This window comes from Hemitrygon akajei, chromosome 9 (genome assembly GCF_048418815.1).
Source record: "Hemitrygon akajei chromosome 9, sHemAka1.3, whole genome shotgun sequence".
NCBI classification, from domain to species: domain Eukaryota; kingdom Metazoa; phylum Chordata; class Chondrichthyes; order Myliobatiformes; family Dasyatidae; genus Hemitrygon; species Hemitrygon akajei.
Genome location: NC_133132.1, coordinates 138,694,067 through 138,711,822, shown reverse-complemented (window position 1 = coordinate 138,711,822; position 17,756 = coordinate 138,694,067). Strand labels below are relative to the sequence as shown.

Sequence of the window (17,756 nt, the reverse complement as noted above, 5' to 3'; positions counted from 1 at the left end):
TGCATCCAGTTATGTGTGTCTGAAGAAATACTGTGTATATTTACTTCCTGTTTAATGAGAGTCAATTTTATTCCATGGTTCAAAATTTTGTAAAGTGTTTTGTGAAATCTGTAAGTGTAAATTTCCTTTTCCAAATGGCTGTAACATCGGAGTCGCTAATACTCAACCAATCAGATCAAACAACTCTTACAAAAGCATACAGTTTCAAACCAGGACTTGGCTAAGACTTGACATATGATTGGAAAATCACTTGCTATAATTTAGTGTTGTTTGATATGCATCAGCCACAAACATCTGCAACATAACAACCTGACTTTTCAAAACAATAAGCTGGACAGGAGTCAATGATGTTGCTTTGGCTGGAGAGCTTGAGATAGAAGGAGAGAGTAAATATTTTTGCTTGAGTGAGGGAGACTGACAGGTGACATGATAGAGGTATATACAATTATGAGGGGCATAGAGAGGATGTCTAGCAAGAACTTATTTCCCATGGTAGGGGTGTGTGAAACCAGAGGGCAGAGGTTTAAAGTGAGAAAGACTGTTTATAAGACATAGGAGCAGAAGTAAACATTCGGCCCATTGAGTCTGCTCCGCCATTCAATCATGGGCTGATCCAATTCTTCCAGTCATCCCCACTCCCCTGCTTTCAACCCATACCCTTTGATGCCCTGGCTAATCAAGAACATATCTACCTCTGCCTTAAATACACCCAATGACTTGGCCTCCACAGCTGCTTGCAGCAAAAAATTCCACAGATTTACCACCCTCTGACTAAAGTAATTTCTCCACATCGCTGTTCTAAATGGATATCCTTCAATCCTGAAGTCGTGCCCTCTTGTCTCAGACTCCCCTATCATGGGAAATAACTTTGCCATATCTAATCGATTCGGGCCTTTTAACATTTGGAATGTTTCTGTGAGATCCCACCTCATTCTCCTGAACTCCAGGGAATACAGCCCAAGAGCTGCCAGACATTCCTCATACAATAACTCTTTCATTCCTGGAATCATTCTTGTGAATCTTCTCTGAACCCTCTCCAATGTCGGTATATCCTTTCTAAAATAAGGAGCCCAAAACTGCACACAGTACTCCGTGTGGTCTCACGAGTGCCTTATAGAGCCTCAACATCACATCCCTGCTCTTACATTCTATACCTCTAGAAATGAATGCCAGCATTGCATTTGCCTTCTTCATAACCGGATCAACCTGGAGGTTAATCTTTAGGGTATCCTTCAGAAGGACTCCCAAGTCTCTGCACCTCTGCATTTTGAATTCTCTCCCCATCTAAATAATAGTATGCCCGTTTATTTCTTCCACCAAAGTGCATGACCATACATTTTCCAACATTGTATTTCATTTGCCACTTCTTTGCCCATTCCCCTAAACTATCTAAGTCTCTCTGCAGTCTCTCTGTTTCCTCAAAACTACCCGCTCCTCCACCTATCTTTGTATCATTGGAAATTTAGCTACAAATCCATTAATCCCATAGTCCAAATCATTGACGTACATCGTTAAAAGCAGCGGTCCCAACACCGACCCCTGTGGAACTCCACTGGTAACCGGCAGCCAGCCAGAATAGGATCCCTTTATTCCCACTCTCTGTCTTCTGCCAACCAGCCAATGCTCCACCCATGCTAGTATCTTCCCTGTAAATTCCATGGGCTCCTATCTTGCTAAGCAGCTTTATGTGTGGCACTTTGTCAAAGGGTTTTCTGAAAATCCAAGTACACCACCTCTACTGCATCTCCTTTGTCTATACTGCTTGTAATTTCCTCAAAGAATTGCAGTAAATTAGTCAGGCAGGATTTTCCTTTCAGGAAACCATGCTGGCTGAGCTGCTCTCATCCCTAACAATCGATTCCAACAACTTCCTAACCACTGATGTCAGGCTAACAGGTCTATAGTTTCCTTTCTGCTGCCTCCCACCCTTCTTAAATAGCAGAGTAACATTTGCAATTTTCCAATCATCCAGTACAATGCCAGAATCTATTGATTCTTGAAAGATCATTGTTAATGCCTCCACAATCTCTCCAGCTACTTTCTTAAGAACCCAAGGGTGCATTCCATCAGGTCCAGGAGATTTATTCACTCTCAGACCATTAAGCCTCCTGAGCACCTTCTCAATTGTAATTTTCACTGCACATACTTCACTTCCCTGACACTGTCGAATGTCCAGAAACTGGGATGTCTTCCACTGTGAAGACTGATGCAAAATATGCATTCAGTTCCTCTGCTATCTCTGTGTGTCTCATTACAATATCTCCAGCGTCATTTTCTGTTGGTCCTATATCGACCCTCTACTCTCTTTTATCCTAAAGGCTTAAAAAAGCTTTTAGTATCTTCTTTGATATTTGTCGCCAGCTTCTTCTCATAATTAGTCTTTTCCTTCCGAATGACCTTCTTAGTTTCCTTCAAGTTTTTAAAAGCTTCCCATTCCTCTATCTTCCCACTAACTTTGGCTTCCTTGTATGCCCTCTCCTTTTACTTTGGCTCTAACTTCACTTGTCAGCCACAGAGTGTTGTTCTTCCATTCGAAAATTTTGGAATATTTCTGTATTACACTTCCCTGATTTTTCGCAGAAACTCCAGCCATTGTTACCCTGCTGTCCTTCCTGCTGGTGTCCCTTTCCAGTCAATTTTGGTCAGTTCCCCTCTCATGCCATTGTAATTTTCTTTATTTCACTGAAATACTGACACATTGGAATTTAGTTTCTCCTTTTCAAATTTCAAAATAAACTCTATCATATTATGATCACTGTTATCCAAGGGTTCCTTAACCTTAAGCTCTCTTATCACCTCCAGATCATTGCACAGCACCCAATCCATCACAGTCGATCCCCTAGTGGGCTCAACAACAAGCTGTTCTAAAAAGCCATCCTTTAAACATTCTACAAGTTCTCTCTCTTGAGGTTCAGTATTGGCCTGGGTTTCCCAGTCCACTTTCATGTTAAAATCCCCAACGATTATCATGACATTGCCCTTCTGTCACACCCTTTCAATCGCCTGCTGTAATTTGTAATCTATGTCCCAGCTGCTGTTTAGAGGCCTGTATACAACTGCCATTAGGGTCCTTTTACCCTTGTCATTTCTTAACTCAACCCATAGAGACTCTACACCTTCCAATCATATGTCATTCTAATGATTTAATATTATTTCTTGTACACAGGGCCACACCACCCCCTCTGCCTACTAACCTATCTTTCTGATACACTGTATATCCTTGGACATTCAGCTTCCAATGGCAGCCATCCTTTAGCCAAGTTTCAGAGATGGCCACAACGTCATACTTGCCAATTTGTAGCTGAATTTCAAGATTGTCCATCTTATATCTTAATGCTGTGTGCCTTCAAATATAACATTCAGTCCAGTATTTGTTTCTTTCTGTTGTAAATCATCCCACTGGCTGTTATTGTGCTTCATCTCCAGCCTGCCCTTCCCATCATCTCTGTTGCCTGCTATCTTTGACTTACTTTTCTTTTCCCTCTCCTCAGCCCTCTGCCAAATTAGTTTAAACCCTCCCTAACTGCTCTATTGAACTTGCCTGCTAGGATATTTGACCCCTCTGGGTTCGGGTGTAATTTGTCCTTTTAATACAGGTTGTACTCCCTCTCTCTCTCCCCCCCCCCCCCCCAGAAGGTTGTCATGTCATCAGCCCTTCACATTTTAAGAAGCATTGAAAATCTGAAATAGCTAAATGATTTACAAATAGCTTTTTAAAAAATCTATCAACATTCTCATTCACAAAAGAAATATTACATCTGATGTCAAAATAAATATTTGTTCATGTGGAAGTTTTCTTTGAGCATTATTCATTTTGATGTTGCTTTGTGGTTTTGGAGCTTTGATTGGGCTTCACAAGTTGAAAAAGAATTGCTGTTCAGTCTGCCTGAGCGCAGTCTTTCTTATGAAGAACTTGGATCAAAGCTGATTTTGTGACACTTGTGGACGAGCTTTGAACTTAATGGGTTCCTCTGCACAAAGCTGTTACAGCGTGGGGGGGGGGGGGGTGGAGTTCAGTTTATTCCAGCATCATCTGCAAGGAGTCTGCTTCTCCGTCCTGTGCAATTCACTGGTTTCTCTTGGTGCTCAGGTTTCCTCCTACAGTCCAAAGACACGCTGGTTAGGAGATGAATTGGTCATTGTAAATTGTCCCGTGATTGGGTTAGGGTTGAGATGGAGGTTGCTGTGTGGTGAGTGTTGCTGGCTCAGAAGGTCCTGTTCTGCACTGTCAGATAAGGACCTCTGTCGGTCAGAGTTGCTATGGATATTATGTCCTACCTGTGTAGATACACAAGGCTGGGCAGTACATTATGGAGAGTAAGCTGTTGCCCATGTAATAAGCTGCCCCTCCCCACACACCTGATGAACCCAAATGAACATCAGAGACCGATACAGTTTGGTACCGGCGGTGTTGCTGAAGTTGTCAGTCAACATTGAACTCGATGTCAATCTGCCTTAGAGACTGCAGTTCCAGATTTTCCCCTTGGGGTTTACTCCCAAAGCCATCCCTATGAGTGGGTTTAGCCGCAAGGCAGCAGGGATTTGAGATCTGAGTTTTCCTTCTCCTAGGTGAGCTGCCAACTGCGGCTAATGACTCCCATCTGCCAAAGCGACTGGTTTTAAGGTGCCAGAACCAGGTTTTGCTCCTTCTCCTGTCGGTGGAAGCTGTTCTGCCTGGCTTCATAGCTAAGCCACACGTGAAGGCCAGGATCTGGACTTGGTTATCAGAGGCTATTTGAAGAGTATGCCATTAGGAACATTTAGTAGGTAGTGGGAGATTGTCCCCATTACCACCCCGGCTTAACAACTTTAAATAAAATAAGGAACAGCGTGTTGGGTTCTTTTACGCTTTACTTTCATTGTAGACGTGTAAACCGTGTTCACGTGTATCACTGCATATGATCTTACTGCCAAGTCTTTTTGCTTAGAACAGGAGGAGAATCCTTGAACGTTTTTTTCTGCTGAAGGTGTTTATTTACCTCTAGTTGTTTGACAAAACTTACAAAGTTTTCTGGAAACTTTCCTTCTGTTTGTTATAAACTGTATGGCAGCAAGAAACTTCAAATAGTTTAAAAAAAAATTCGATGTCAAAGTTTAGATGGATTTTAGACATTGAGGTTCCAAAAACTGCGCATTCCAATAAGTGGAGTGTTTTTATTATAAAATTGTGGCAGCTTGTTGGATACTTTGCCACATGCTAATTGAAAAAAGTCATCAGTTTTGCCTGCCAGTTAGCTGCTAATACACAATGATGGATTTTCTATAGTAGAAAGGAGCACAAAGACAACTAGCAGGGTTGTTTGATCAAGGCTGGCTTACTGAGCTGATATTAACTTTGAATTAATTGCATTTTTTGAGGGGGGTAAAAGCAGCAGAAATGTATTAATCACAGTGAAGGGGTGCAATATATGATCTGGCAAAAGAAATCTTTCACAACTTCAAGTCATGAATTTATGATATTCATTCATGTGTTCTCTTGTAAAGTATATTCTGCAATTCCACATCAACAGCCGTGACTAAGTGTTAAGCCTAGCAGCTTGGTAATTTGACATTTTCAGCACCTGTGAATGCTCATATGTTGCTACACAAAATTGTAAAGGAAGGAAGCTATCAAGCTTTGTGTTAAGATAACTTGCATTGATTGCTAGAAAATATAAATATGAAGAAATAGAAGTCTGAAGATTGAATGCTTTGGTCAGATTGCACGTGCAGATTTGTGTCTGACATGGCACACTTTTGAAATTGTACATAACATTACTTGGAGATTACAAAATCAATACCGCAACATTGTGAACTGGTTTGCAAACCACATATTCTCATCTTTCTCTCAGAGACCAAAAATAAAGTGAATGTGGGAATTATTCATATGAAATTGCAGAAGTAAGAGGAAGATGGATTAAAGCGGAGGGGAAGTAAATAAGTAGCTAGTCAAAGGTAAGCAGTCCTATTGCAACCAAAATGTGTCTGCACGGGTAAATACTGCAGTCACTAAATTCATATATGAAATGTTGAAATATTTAACCTTATTAATCCAAGAAACAAGGCTTCAGAGGAAAAAAAATTAACGCTGCAAGTTTGCCACTTTGAGAAAATCTGAGATCAAGTTCAATTTTATTGTCATTCATCCATACACGTGTATACCGCCAAATGAAACAACATTCCTCTGGACCAAGGTACACAGCACAGTGCATATAACTCAAACACACACAACACAAAGTATTATTACCACAGATAAATTAACAAACAATAAGTTGCATATATGATAAAAGTTTAAAAGGTAAACTGTATAATGCTTCATGGTAGTCTTGGTCAGCAGAGGGAAGAAGCTGAGCTTTTTTTCCATCTTAACGTTTCTTGTCTTAATGCTATGCTACCTCCTGACTAATGGTAGGGAGTCGAAGAGATTGTTGGATGGATGGGAGGGATCATTGACATTGCTAAGGGTTCTGTGTACGTAGAACACCTGATAAATATTTCTAATGGGTGGAAGCGAGGCCCTGATGATCCTCTCAGCATTTCTTGCAATCCTGTATGGATTTACAGTCAGATGCCTTGCAATTCCCATACCAGAAATGATGCAGCTGGTCAGGACATTCTCGACGGTGCTCTGTAAAAATTGGTTAGAATGGGAGGGGAGATTTACTCACCCCAGTCTCCCCAGGAAGTCAAGACACTGTTATGCTTTCTTGACCAAAGTGGTTGTGTTGAGGGACTAGGTGAGATCATCCATTATGTGAACTCCCAGAAATGTGGTGCTCCTTACTCTCTCAATGAAGAAGCCTGCACCTTCCTAAAGTCCGTAATCATCTCTGGTCTTGTTCATGTTGATGTGCTTACGCCGTTCTATCAGCTGCTCTTCCTCGTCCCTAGACATTGTCTCATCCTTATTGATGAGACCACCCATTATTGTGTCATCTGTGAACTTGATGATTTAGTTTGAACTGGATGTTGCAGTACAGTCATGTCTCAGCTGTGGGCTAAGCATGGGGTGCACCTGTAAGGGTTAACACATGGGGTATGTTTGATAGCCTTGGGCCTGTACTTACTGGAGCTTAGAAGAACGGGGGGAGGGTGATGTTATTGAAACCCATCAAATGTTGATAGGCCGAGATAAAGTGGATGTGGAGAGGATGTTTCCTATAGTAGGTGAGTCTAGGTCCAGAGGGCGCAGTGTCAGAATAGATAGATGTCCACTTAGAACAGAGAGAAGAAATAATTTCCTTAGCATGAAAGTGGTGAATCTATCGGATTCTTTGCCACAAATGGCTGAGGGGGCCAAGTCATTGTGTATATTTAAAGTGGAGGTTGATAGTTTCTTAATTAGTTAGGGCATCAAAGATTATGGGCTGAACAGAGGGGAATGGAGTTGAAAGGTTTTATATATCAGCCATGGTGGAATGGCAGAGCAGACTGTGGGCTGAATGGCCTAATTCTGCCCCTATGTCTTGTGGTGTAGGCAACCTTTGGAACCATCAACAGCTAGCAGAGTTGATGTTATTTTATTTACCACAAGACTGGGCAGCTCTCACTGCTGGTCAAAGCTTGGCAACAATGTGCTGCTTGAGCAATTTTTTTGGACCGACTTTAAGCATTAGAACAATACTGAGTTCATGTCACTAAAACAACTGTAATTGCCTTGAAATGACTGTTGTTTTCAGCAGAGCAAAATTGTGTCCTGCTGGTCCCACCATGTGTTGTTTGCTATGTGCTGTGGGCCTTTTGGAATGCAATCTGGGTATTATGTATCAAGAGTTGTTTGAAAAATGCAAGTCCCATTACAGATCTCAATAGTACGACATAAGCTGAGGCTCTTGAGATTTGTTCTTTGACATTCCCATCGGTCTTTGAAAAAAGACCGAAGCAGAGGAAGTTTATTATTTTGAATTTTGCAATGTCTTCAGAATGTATTGAAAGACAACAAAAGTATATACAAGAAGATGTGGAAGATTATTAATGAGATAACTTTATAGTATAAAAAGCAGATGTTATGAAGTGACAAAAGTATGTGTGAAGCCATTCCAATTCATAGTTTGAAAACAGGGAATCATAACTTGGAGTCCCTTGCTTGTAATAAGTTTATGGGTAAGCATGTGTAGCTGAGTGCACATCTGCAGTTGATTCAGTAATTGTTCTTGAACTTGCTGATTCAACAATAAATTGATTGATCCTCGGAAATGTCATTGCAATTTTAAAAGAACTGGAGGTATTCTCTGAGAGAGTTACTTGGGCCATGTCCATGACTGCTGAAAAGCTTTGTTGGCTGCTTCTTTCAATTTCCACAATACTTGACAAGAATTACATTTGTTGATAAATTATGTGAAATCATGGTCCAAACAAGTGCTTCCATTTTAATTATTTCTGTGTGTGCAGTATGAACTTTCAGTATGAAACTTGCCAGAGTAATACCACTCAACAATGTTACATGAAACGCCCCTGCTTATATAACAATTTATTGTGATGATTGTGGGATGGTTTCCGTTCTAAATTTAAATGATAATTAAGATCTATCCCTCCTTTCAATATCTCATTGTAATTATCTTTTTCAACACCTGGGTTTCTCTGGGTCTTGTCTGTCATTTTCAAAAGGCATTCTTTAATGTGTTGTTCCCACTTCCACTTCAATTAAAAGAAATACCCATCCTTGTTTCTGCAGCTGCTGCAGGTATCATTGATTTTGGTGTGCAGTATTGTTAGCAGTGGCATATAATCTCAATATGGTAGAAAATTGACTGAAGGAAAGATGAGTGGATTTCCAGAATTCCAAACACTTTTCCGGTGTTTTCTTCTCGGCGTGCTCACTCCCTCTGATAAAGTAAGGCAGAAGAGTGATTGGTTCTCTTGCCCGTTGTTCACCATGCAGTTTAGTGATATGCCTAGGCCAGATTGAGGTGTCTTAGTAAATAAGGATGGCTTTGGTTGCTGATCTTTCATTCCCTATTAGGACTTTTTTACACTTTCATCCATTTCACATGGTTTGAAACGTTGTGATTTGGAATGAATCATACAATACTTCATAATTCCTCAGAGTGATCTGAGTGCTGCTATATTTTCCAAACTCTGCTACACTGAACTTGGGTTTTTTTCCTATCACTGGTCATCGATGATTTGAATCACCCTTCAAGCAGAGGGACCCTATCTCTCATTGCAAAAATATATTGCTTCAGTTCAGTTTCAGCTAAATGATGTGCTTGCACTGTGCCTCTCGCAGTCAAAAAGTTCTTCTCTCTGTTCGTGAGGATTATCAGATTATCCTTGTTTACACAGCAATGACCCATTTTGTATGAGCTTTGATCTCCTGTGGCCTGGAAAATTTTGGCTAAATCGGTGGGGTTTGGGGCAGATTGAATGACAGGACAGATCTGAGGGGCTGAGTGGTCAGCTCAAGCTCCTGTTTTCTTTCCATCCAAATACTTTGGGTGGTTTCATTCAGGAACTGAATCGCTTTTGCATGTGATGTACTTCTATTTTTGTTGATAATTAACTGTATTTTGGCGTGGAATGGTCTGGATTTATAATTAACATTAATCCTGCCAATATGTCTTGTACCTGTGTAGTAGGCATGATTTGTAACTTTCATACCTTGGAGACCTTGTGATCTCCATACCATCATATGTTTGTTCTTCTATCTTGGGCCCATTTGCTGTTGGAGTGTCATACTCATTCTTGCCATTTTTCCTAAGATCGCTTTGTTCCAGTTTTTCTAGTTTTCAGCCTTCATCTGCAGCTGATCCAGTGCAAGATGAGGAACTTCTGCATGCTTGTTCTTGTAGAAATATTGCTCCAGGACAACATCCCATGCACCATCAATCTTTCAGGCTATGCCAGTCAAGGACTTGTGCTAATATTTTTTGTGACTGTGTGTGCTACTGTAACTGTGTGTTGCTCTATGTATATACTGTGTATGTACCTTGTCCGTGGAGGTACACTGTTTCATCCAGCTGAATATACAGTATGTGTATGGTTGAATGACAAACGTGAACTTTTCACTCATTTTGGCACTTGAGAATGTGTGGGACTGGCCTGGGCTTCCAAAAGACTCATTATATATATATATATATATATATATATATATATACATATATATATATATATATATATATATACATACATATATATATATATATATATATATATATATATATATATATATATATATATGTGTGGCTTGTACTGTGTGATATCCAAGTGTCTTTGAATATATCATTGTACCTTTTCAAAAGTATATAAAGACCATAAGACATCGGAGCAGAATTAGGCTATGTGACCTGTTGAGTCCACTCTGCCATTCAATCGTGGCTGATCCTTTTTTGACCTCCTCAGTCCCACTCCTCGGCCTTCTCCCTGTAACTTTTAATGCCATGTCCAATCAAGAATCTATCCAGCTCTGCCTTAAATACACCCAACGTACTGGCCTCCTGCCTGGATCACAAATCCACTGCCCTCTGGCTAAAGAAATTTATTTGCATCTTTGTTTTAAATGGATGCCCCACCATCCTAAGGCTGTGCTCTCTTGTCCTAGACTCTCCCACCATGAGAAACATGCCTTCCACATCTACTCTGTCTCGGCCTTTCAACATTCGAAAGGTTTCAATAAGATCCCCCCCCTCATCCTTCTGAATTCCAGTGAGTACAGACCCAGAGCCATCAAACCTTTGTCATATGATAACCCTTTCATTCCTGTAATCATCCTTGTGAACCTGCTCTGAGCCCTCTCTGATGCCAGCACTTATTTTCTGAGATGAGGAGCCCAAAACTGTTCACAGTACTCAAAGTGAGGCCTCATAAAGGCTCAGCGTCATATCCCTGCTCTTGTATTCTACACTTCCAAGTCCCTTTGCATCTCAGATTTTTGGATTTTCTCCCAATTTAGAAATTAGTCCGCACATTTATTTCTTCGACCAAAGCACATGACCATGCATTTTAAAGATGTGACTTTGTAGCAGCACTGCTGAAAATATTACATGTAATCATCTTCAGCTGTCTTGACTAGATCTTCCCAACTAATCTGGAGCAAAGAACGTACTGGAAGAACTCAGGCTGCAAATCCTAGCTGCAATCATTGCAACTTAATTTTGCCCCCACAGATGCAGCTTGCTCCACTGAGTTCATCCAATGTCCTGCTTGTTTTCTTTGTCTAGAATCTGCAGTCCTCTTTGCATTCATTTACAGTGAAGGTTGACAATGTTGATGGAACCACTATCACAGTACCTAGCTGACGTACAAACGTAGTTCGCATAAATAGTTTCATCTGAAGTTCCCAAGCAATCTGTGGCAGGATTGATCCCTATGTCAACGCACCTTCATTGAAAATAAAGTTGGGAAGAAGATGTGACTGGTGGGTTGGTGTTCGTGGTGAGGCTGGCAGAAATGGTGTGTTGGATGTGGAAACTAATGCGGTAAAAGGCAAGATCCAAGAGAATTCCATTGCTGCTCTGTGTGGGGAGAGAAAAGGGTTGAGAGCAGATATACATGCAGTTACAGCAGAGGGGGTGGGGAGGTCATGTTTCCAGAAGGAGGAGGACATTTCAGAAGCCCTGGTACAGAAGGCAAAGCAAATCAATGTAAACCCAGCATTTGGACCAGTGGTCGAGGAGGGAGTGGTGAAAATCAAGTTGTTTGGTCCTGAATTTTAGGATGATCTATCAAGCAAAAGAATAAAATGCATTATTATGTGATGTACCACATAAAAAAATTTATATCACTGAGAATTTTTTTTCCAAAACTTGGTGAATACTTTTCGGGGAATCAGTAAGAGGCAATTGGGTGTCAAAGCCTGCAACTCTGTGAATGTCAAAAAAGCTTTACTTCATTTGCCAATATTTGCCATCTTCATGAGGTGGTCCCTAAAGGGGAAAGCATCCATCGTTAAGGACACCCAGCATCTGAGGCATGTCCTTTTTGTTGCTAGCATTGGAGAGGAAGTACCAGAGCCTGCAGATCCACATTCAACATCTTGGGACCATTCTCTGCCTCGGCACCATCTGATTTCTGAATGGTCCAGGACCCTTACCTTGATATTCCTCTTTTGTACTATTGATTTATTTTTTGTGATTTGAAGTAATTTTTATATCTTGCACTGTACGACCATCACACAACAAATTTGTTGCCACTTGTTGATGACAATAAACCTGATTCTGATTCTAGTTATGGTTGGAACAGAGTACGGTGCATGATGCTGAAGCTTTGCTTCTATAAGTGTAGTCTGATCTGGTTTTGATGACTGAGCTTTGTATCTGTGGTAAATGGTCTGACAGATGATGAGGTATATGTATAGTTTTTGAGGATTAAATAATACACTAAGTTTGTAGAATTTATAAATATTGCAGCAGTTTCTCTGGAAGCGTCCAATGGGGCAATTGTTGAGAATAGCAGAAATAATTATAACTTGTATTTCATGAACTGAAATAACTCTCGGGCACAGAATAAAATGACAAGATCTCATTATTTAGTCTTTAATTTTTGTTGTTGTTTTGCAATTCTGACCCAGTGACTAACACATTGCCGATTCTGCTGATTGGTTTGCTAGAACTTTAGTATTATGATATGGTCCAATGCATCCACGAGTCTTGCTCTGGAAGAGGTTACAAAATAAATTAGTTTATTATGCTGTATCTAAAAAAAAACCAGTGAGGAAATGGTGGAATCTTTGGTAGAATTCTAATTAAGTGTTCAAAGAATGTCACAAATTGCTGAAGTACTAATGAATAGTTTGTGACTAGAATATAATCCTCCAGTTGATAATTGGCATGCTTTTATGGATCATATCAGCAAAACAATAGAGCTAGTCATTGACTTCAGATGGGCAGGCAGTGTACACGCTCCTGTTTACATCAAAGTGCTGAGGTTGAGAGGGTTGAGAGCTTCAAGTTCCTCGGAGTGAACATCACAAAATGCTGGTGGAACGCAGCAGGCCTGGCAGCATCTATAGGGAGAAGCGCTGTCGACGTTTCGGGCCGAGACCCTTCGTCAGGACTGGTCAGTCTGTTCTGATCCAGCCAAGTTCCCACAGTCAAAATATAGCTCAGCAATGCCTCTCGCTCAGGGTGAAAGAAACTTGGCACGTCCCCATTGACCATCACCAATTTTTATTGAAGCACCACAGAAAGCGTCCTATGTGGATGTGTCACAGCTTGGTAAGGCAAATGCTTTGCCCTTGACTGCAAGAGTCTGCATAGAGCTGTGGACACAATTCAGCACATGGAAACCAACTTCCCCTCCATCGACTCTGTTGATTCTTCTCACTGCTTCAGTAAAACAGCCAGAAAAATTAAAGATCCCACTCACCCCAGACATTCTGCCTTCTCTCTTATCCCACTGGACAGAAGATAGAAAAGCCAAAAATCATATACCAACAGGCTCAGGGACAACTGTCCTGCTGTTGTAAGACTATTGAGTGGCTCCCCAGTACGATAAGATGTACTCTACACCTCTCAATCCATCTCGTTTTGATCTTGCACTGCACTTTCTCTGTAACTGTAGCACTTAATTCTGCACTATTATTGTTTGATCTTGTCCTGCCTCAATGCATTGTTGTAATGAAGTGATCTGTATGAACAATATGTAAGACAAATTTCTCATTATGCCTCAGTACATGTGACAAAAAAATAATCAAATTACCATTTTTGTGTAATAGATGGAAAAATAGTTTTTGTTGCATTATGGTCTTCAATGTTACACACCCTTTCCCTCAAGTTACTCGATGTTGTACTAGCGCCGGGAAGGTAAAAGCAAATTTCACCATTGATGTTTCCTTTGCTGAGAGATATGAAGTATCTCTCTAGTTATTAGCAGTGATTCACATTTTAAGGTCTTGCCTTGAACCTTTTTTAGTCAGAAGTCAGTGTACCGTCAGTAATGGCAGGTTGATATAAGGACTTAATGTTGCAAGTGTAGAGTATGAGATCCATTCTCACATTATGCCTCACTGAATTAGTTGGTGATCAAGTTCAGTTGTAATTTTAAAAAAACTGAGCCTCACCTCCAACAGACCTCTGACAGGACTGGAGCTAATCTTCAAAACAAATCTGAGACACAGCCCGCGGCACGTACACTCCAGAGCCAAGGTTGTATCAGCCTCAGCAGAGGAAATGTGAGTGATGAATGCAGCAGTGTTGCTCCAGGGCCAAGGTGCAAAACAAAGTACCAACAGTTACACACAGCATGTATAGCACGCATTGTTCTGACAGCGGAAAAACACACAGTCACAAAGAAGTACATATATTTGTAGACTAATAAATTACGAGTCTTCTTCCACTGAGTGAAAACAGGAGGGACCAGTCTCAACCCAGTATGGGCTCCAGCTCTCTTTCACAACGGGTCTGGCATCTCCTTCCTTGGACAGCTGCACAGGCCATCCTGTGGCATGAGGGCTTGGTCCGTGCAACAACTCAGACTTCACAGCTTTCCTGCAGTCAGTCTCACCAGTGAACTGCACTTCAAGTATTCAACACTACCAGTGTGCAACAGGGATGTGTCTTGGTGCCCAACTTTGCTGCAGATGCAAGCCAAGCATAGCCTGCACTCACATTTCCTCTGCTGAGGTTGGTCTGACCTTGGTTCTGGAGTGCATTTGCCACAAGCTGAATTTTGGATTTGTTTTGAAGATGTTCCAATCCTGCCAGAGGTCCTTTGGGGGTGAGGCACAGTTTTTTAGCGAGAAAGATAGTAGGGCGAGGAGGGGTTGTAGGAGCATCTTCACTGAGATTGGTCCATTAATGAACTTCACTCAACTTCAGTTACCCCATCATTCCCACAACCTATGGACTCACTTTCAAGGACTCTTAATTTCATGTTCTCAATACTCATTGCTTTTTAATGTTTTGTATTTGCACAGTTTACTGTCATTTGCACAATAGTTGCCCCTTGGGCATGGTCTTTCATTGATTTTAATACGGCTATCGGGTTGATTGAGTATGCCTGTAAGAAAATGAATCTCAGGGTTGTATATGGTGACATATCTGTACTTTGGTAGTAAATTTACAGCGTATAATGCTCCCACCATCAACATCTTCCAGATAGCCCATGAAAATGGCTATTTTATTTCTTTTATGTCTGTTTTTCATCCTAGCTGTGTTTTTGGAATTGTTCGAGCCTATGATCTAGAGTCTGGAGTGATCTAGCACTTTGCTGTCTTCAAGAAGATTCTGGGAAATAAGTGCATACTCAGATGGCCTCAATGTGTGAAGGAACTTTGTGCTGGGGATGCAGAATGTAGATAGTTGAAGGCCAGGAGCTGGACATGGTTGTCAGAGGCCATTTGAAGTGCATGCCATTAGGAGCATCTAATAGGTAGTGGGAGCTTGTCCCCATTGCCACCCCCGGCTGTAACAACCGTAAGGAATGGATTACCTCATTGTTCAAAGTCAGCCTCCAATGAATTCCTTTACCCACACTAGACGTTAACTAATAAGGGGTGGTGTAGGTTTTTTTACACTATTTCTCCCTCAGTAAATTCATATATTTTGCTGTAGTAACAAAATAAATCACCTTTGTCTGTCACCTTCATTAATAAATAACTGAAGCAGAATGGTGAACAGGGATATATCATGATTTGTAGATGAGCTTTGAAAAGATTCAGTTTTCACAGAGAAGTGAAGAGTTTGATTTTTGGGGAGAAATTCTAGAGCAGCAGGGTAAACATTTAAAATTAATAGCTAGAAATGGGGAATGACAGGTGGATAAGGTAAATAAATTTTGAGGGGATTGATCAAACAGCAAAACTTACCTCAAGGCAAGAAATGTGCAAAAAGATTATGGATAGATTTGGAATTTCTGAAATTTGTGCAGAGGGATGAGAGGTCAACATGACAGCTCGAGAGTACTTCACTAACTGTGACAAAATAATACTCAAGAGCATTGGCTGCTTGAGTGAAAGTAGTGTCAGTTGTGAAATATAGAGGTCGTAACATGAATTCAAAAGCAGCAATGGAAAGTTTTAAATCATTTAGTCAAACGCATGAGAATGTTTGAAGACAGGAATGCAAAAAAAACCCAGAACATGCTGGAAGCACTCAGCAGGACAGGCAGGATCTGTTATAAAATAACTAGAATTAAAATTTTGATGACGTGGTGTGGAATCTGAAGCTGTTCTAAGTGTTGATTCCAGCAGTTTTGTTTTGATTTTCAAGGCTGTACTGTAAAGCCTACATTATAATAAGGGACTACTTTACGTTTTAGTAACACGTCGTTGCATGCGCTATCAGGCGCATATTGTTTTGTATGTGTGTGTCAAGTTGGGACTCCATCAGTAAGGAACCATGAAACTCAGTTCCCGTCTCCAGCTTTTTATTAATAACACAGTTGTGTAAACAGGCTACATACACAACAAATTGGTGACAAGAATTATGAACCTACATCTTACCAGAATGCCATGTTTTAGTTGATAATGTCACTTGGAGAAGAGAGAGAAGGGAGATGAAAAGGAGTGACATGCATCTGGACGGAGTGCGCTCATTGCGCTCGCAAAAAGGACACGCGAGTCAAGTGGAATGTGCAGTGACTGCAAGGAGCCAGCTAAAAAGGAAACAAGGAAAAACGGGACTAAATTAACATAACAAAGATGATGATGATTGGAACCAATACAGCATTTGATAGTGGCATTGAAAATTAGGCAACTTACATGAAAACTGGGTAATTTACATTGGAAGAGTCGAGTTATATTGTGATGTTAACAGTGTTAATGATGGAAAGGAAGCCAGCGTCTTACTCAATGTTATGGGAGCATAAACATACAGGCTTCTATGGAGCTTATTAACCCCTGAAAAGCCAGCTGACAAAACGTTCAAGCAAATAGTAGATGCTCTCCAATAACATTTAAATCCCAAATCACTGGTCATTGCTGAAAGATTTAAATTTCATAAACGGAATTAGAGCAAAAGTGAAAGTATTTCTGAATATTGTGCTGAATTGCGTAAATTATCAGAACATTGTCAATTTGGAGCTGGTCTATCAGATGCATTGAGGGACAGGTTAGTGTGTGGCATGCACTGTGAAACCACACAGAAGAAGCTCCTGTGCGAAAAAGACCTTACATTAGAGAAGGCGCTGAACATTGCAATATCATTTGGAAACAGAAGCATGGGGTGCTTCAAAGATACAACAAAAATCTCTAGAATATGCTACGAATAAAATGTCACTGAACAGAAATGATGGAAAGAAATGTTACCGCTGTGGGAACATGTCACATGACCCTGAGGACTGTTGGTTTAAAGACAAAGAATGCAGAAACTGTGGCAAACAGGGCCACATTGGCAGAGTATGCAAAACTAATAAACAGAAATAAGACAAATTACAGAGAAACAAGAAACCCCAGAAAGGAAAACCCAACAATGTACTCAAAATGAAAGAAAGCAGTTCTGATGAAAACGACTCAGACAAAAGTGAATTGTCTTGTCTGCAACTTCACAGTGAAAGAGACAGATGCTCAAAGAGTAATATGGATCACTCCACAAGTTGCAGTCATGAGACTGAAAATGGAGTTGGACACATGCTCAGCTTTAACAGTTTCCAGTACACAACTACAAATGATCGTTTTCTCACATACCTCTGAAATGAACTAAACTACTGCTAAAGACTTACACAGGGCTGAGAGTATGTCCCAAAGGTAAAATTAAAGTGACAGTGACCTGCGGAGACAAAACACAGCAGCTGAACCTCTATGTACTGAAAACTGGAGGACCACCGTTGCTGGGACATGAATGGCTCAGGAAAATCCAGTTGGATTGGCACACCACCAAGGCATCAATTTCCGTCAGCAA

The 17,756-nt window shown here is 40.7% G+C and overlaps 1 protein-coding gene across 5 annotated transcripts in view; it reads left to right on the top strand.

Annotated features, from left to right (window-relative positions):
- Window positions 1-17,756, top strand: part of LOC140733570 (dystrobrevin beta) — a 494,877-nt gene that overhangs the window by 34,585 nt on the left and 442,536 nt on the right. The window contains exon 1 of one of the 5 annotated variants that reach the window (XM_073057084.1): window positions 5,832-5,934. The exons of the other annotated variants lie outside the window; for them this stretch is intronic. The gene's annotated coding sequence lies outside the window, so the exon portion shown is untranslated. Of the gene's footprint in view, window positions 1-5,831; window positions 5,935-17,756 lie in introns of those variants that run through there. 5 annotated transcript variants of the gene reach the window in all.